We start from the raw sequence: 3,870 nt of genomic DNA, 5'->3' as shown, positions 1-3,870 counted from the left end.
AAGTTTGAAATATTGCGAGAATTACCAAAATGTGACACAGAGACACGAAGTGAGCAAATGCTGTTGGAAAAATGGCGCTGATGGAAAAATGGCGCCGATAGACTTGCTCAACGCAGGGTTGCCACAAACCTTCAATTTGTAAAAAACACAATATCTGTGAAGTGCAATAAAGCGAAGCGCAATAAAACAAGGTATGCCTGTACAATATGGTAATTGAAACTGTACTGATGCAACCTATCTCTTGGACCATCACATTGGCTCTTGGACCATCTCTGCATATCAACTGATGCAGAATAAAACAGTACTGACTTTACACAACATCTAGAAACTTATAGACCCTTTTATTTGCCATATCACATTTATTAATTTTCTACATCTATACTTTTGGTTCATATAAAGGAAATGTATATTTTTATTCTGTTGCATTGTTTTCCATTATGTCCTACGATGCTATTTTGCACACTAACAGTTCAATTAAAATTGTCTTCTTAAGTAAATTTGATCCCCAAATGTTCCTGTATGATAATAGGCAGACAACAACTACAAACTACACTCCTGTATGATAACTGAATTTGATCACCCCAGCCTATCTACCCTGCACCCACCACCGGGGGTGGGACCCACACAAGCAAGGTGCAGGGCCTGCAGCCAGGAGTGAGATGGGCAGGCAGGGCTGGGGAGACCCTGGGATCTTGGGGAGGGGGGAGAGAGGGAAGAGGCAGAGCCATGGCCCACTCCTGGGGCATACAGGAGTGGATTACTGTTCTGCCCTGGCTTCAGCCCCACACTGTCACCAGTGCAAGATCCCAGGGAACCCCCAGCCCCATCCAGTTATAAAAATGTTCAAGAGCGTAGCTAAGAAATCTATATTTTCTGTGAAGATGCTGTGATATGCATAAGCCTGCATATGTCTTTATAGTAAATACTATCAATACCTTCACATTAATATTTCTAAAATAAAACCCCTAACAGAAGCTTTAAGTTAGGCTTGTCATTAAGTTAAACCCAATTATTTATTGTCCAAATAAGCAGATATGTTTGAAGACCCGTTACAATTTTTTTTACAGTTTTTTAAAAAATTTATTTTGGATACACAGACCATGAAAAACTTTGAAAAAGTCTGACAAAAGTTAGTCTAAATGGGTGAACTTTATTTCAGGTTGTGTTACCCATACAAAAAGCGTAAGATTATTTTTTTCAATTGCCTGTTAGAAAGAAAGAATTTGCAGCTCTTCTAAATAGAAACCATATTGAAATTGCAGTTCTACATATACTAGTGCCTGACAACCTTGTCTACAGTAGAACCATATTCCATCTGCAATTGTTCTGAACACAAAGTCATCCTGTAATTACAGATTTCCTGAGCTAACACTATATTCAGAGTGCTTTTCTTCTGAACACAAAATAGTTTCAAATTGCATTTTGGTGCTGAAACCATTTTTAAATTGTAACCGGTCTGAATACAAGATTCTCTGTAATTGGATGTCTGTTGTGGTAAACAGTTGGTGCATATTAGGTTACTGTAGGAAGTTTAAGGGAAAATATTCTTATCTCACATGAGTAACCTAAACATTCTTTCTGCAACACAGTTTAGAACAATGTTATTTCTCTATTATAAATGAATACTTTGTGTATACCTATTCCAGTCTCAACTATCATTATAGCTTTCACTTTTGTGGAATATCTCAGAATGTAGAATTATGCATGTGAAGTTTCAAGTTTTAATCAACATTGTTTCCTGATATTAAGGTGAAAACAGAGTGTATGTGTGTAACATGTCAAGGTCCTAGGGGTGTGTCACAGGCCAGCGGGGCACTGTGGGTGTATTAATTTAGTTGCAGGCTGAGTGCTGCAACTGTATCAGCCACTGGGCTGTTTGGTTGGGAATCGAGGAGGTGGAGTTGGGAGTGAAGCAAAGACAAGTTTCACGTAGAACAGTAAAAATAAATTTTACTTATAACACCAAAATAACAACAAAAATATATTTAAGCACCCAAAAATATAGTTTGCATATATAACAGTTAATAAAAAAAGTTTAAGCTAATAAACAGACAATATAACAATAAAAGTTAAAAATTGGCAGTGATAAGAAAAACAGACAGACAAATTGACAAAGAGTTCCCACTTGGTTAGCAACTTATCGATAGTCCCTCAGTGCCAGGTACACATCAAGTTGATCCAGCGAAGTCAGGCGTCCCCGATCCATGCTGTCAGAGGCAGCACAAAGGAAGGTCCCTCAGTCAGAATCTGTTCCTTGCTCACACTGGGAGTCAGGAACACGGGCTTGGGACAGCAATGACCATTCTGTTCCCTCCTTCCTACTGGTCACTTAATGTGCATGCTCCTTTATATCCTGTCCTATGCTAATCTGTTGGCTTTAGAGCCACTCACAATCTTACCCTACAGCTGCTACCCTATGGGGTTAAAAAGTGTTAGAAATTATTATAATAGGTTACTGCCTAAACTTGGATTTACCCAATAAGCAAATCACAACACATCACTTTGGGGTCTGAGATTAGCATTTTTCCTGTCCAAGTTCAACCTACTTAGAATTTTTTTCAGATGTGTTAATTATACCTTGTGGTTAGGTTTGTCAAGTTTACTGACCTTTAAGCAAAATTTTATTAAATCAGCTAAGTCTGCAGTTTTATTTTTTAGTTCTGCTTTTTGAAACTTATGTTAGTCATATAATTGGTACAATCAGTTAAATATAACATTATGGATATGCTCCTGACAGACAGGATGCGTCTGTGGGAAACAATTTCATAAGCTTTGTCTGAGCCAATATTTATTATGTAGTTTTACCAGATACTCTCAAAAAGCAGATCTTTTTTTGCTATAAGTTGCTCATTAATCCTTTTGGTTCTGGCCATCACAGTGGTGGCTGTGACACCCCCTGGTGGCTCTGCAACCATGCCCTACTGCACCTCCAGGGTACCTTCCTGTCTCTTCTGCCATGCCTTGATGGTATTTATAATATATAAGGAGGCTGTCCGCAGGCATTCATTAGGCCTCAGTCTCCCTGGCCCCAGGCCCCAGGAAGGACCTCTGTACTCTCAGGCCCCTGACTGGGCCTCTGAGGTCAGCTGTACCTAGCAGGGCACCCAAAACATAAAGGGATAATGCATGGCTCCAAAGCCTCCCCTTTACCATGCCCCATGCCTCGTAGGTATTACCAGTGTGTTGTTCCTCTGTTGGGGCTTCGGCCTCCTCAACTTCTTCCCCTTTGATCTAGCTAGGCCTTCTAGCCTACACCCACTGAATCAGACCTAGTTTTGAGGCCCTAGCTTCATTTATCCCTTCTGTCACTAGGCCCCTGGCCCCTGTATGCTGGGCCTCTGGCTCTTGTGTGGCTGCACCCTCTCCAACATCGGGACCCTAGTCCCTATGTAGCTGCACCTCTCCGGTGCTGCTCTGGGCTTACTGGGGGTTCAAGCCCTGAGCCTGCCCCAGGCAAAGCTCAAGGCATTGAGTGCCCCCTGGGCATTAATGATGCCTCCTCATCTCCCCTTCCAGCCTCATCCCAAACCAGTGGTTGAAGCAGTAACATAAATCATAAGCCCCTGGACTATAACATAAACAAGAGCAGGGAAAGCAGCCCTATGTCCCTTTAAGAAGATAAACGTTCTTTCTCCCCTTTACCAGTGTACCTGCCAGCACGGGCTCCTTGTGAGCTCCACAAACCTCGGTGTTCCTACAGGCAGCAAACAGTCTGCTCCTTCCCCTGTAGCAGCCTAGAACAGACTCTGCTGCTATCCCCAACCTTGGGCTTACATGCTCTTAGGGCCCTGTCTACATCAAGTGAGGTGACTGCCTGGGCTGGCTGCTAATTGCCTCATTAGCTCTATTTAGGGCTGTGTGGGGCTTCAG

This window comes from Crocodylus porosus, unplaced genomic scaffold (assembly GCF_001723895.1).
Source record: "Crocodylus porosus isolate Cpor-Errol unplaced genomic scaffold, CroPor_comp1, whole genome shotgun sequence".
Taxonomy (NCBI): domain Eukaryota; kingdom Metazoa; phylum Chordata; order Crocodylia; family Crocodylidae; genus Crocodylus; species Crocodylus porosus.
This window is presented reverse-complemented; position numbering follows the sequence as displayed.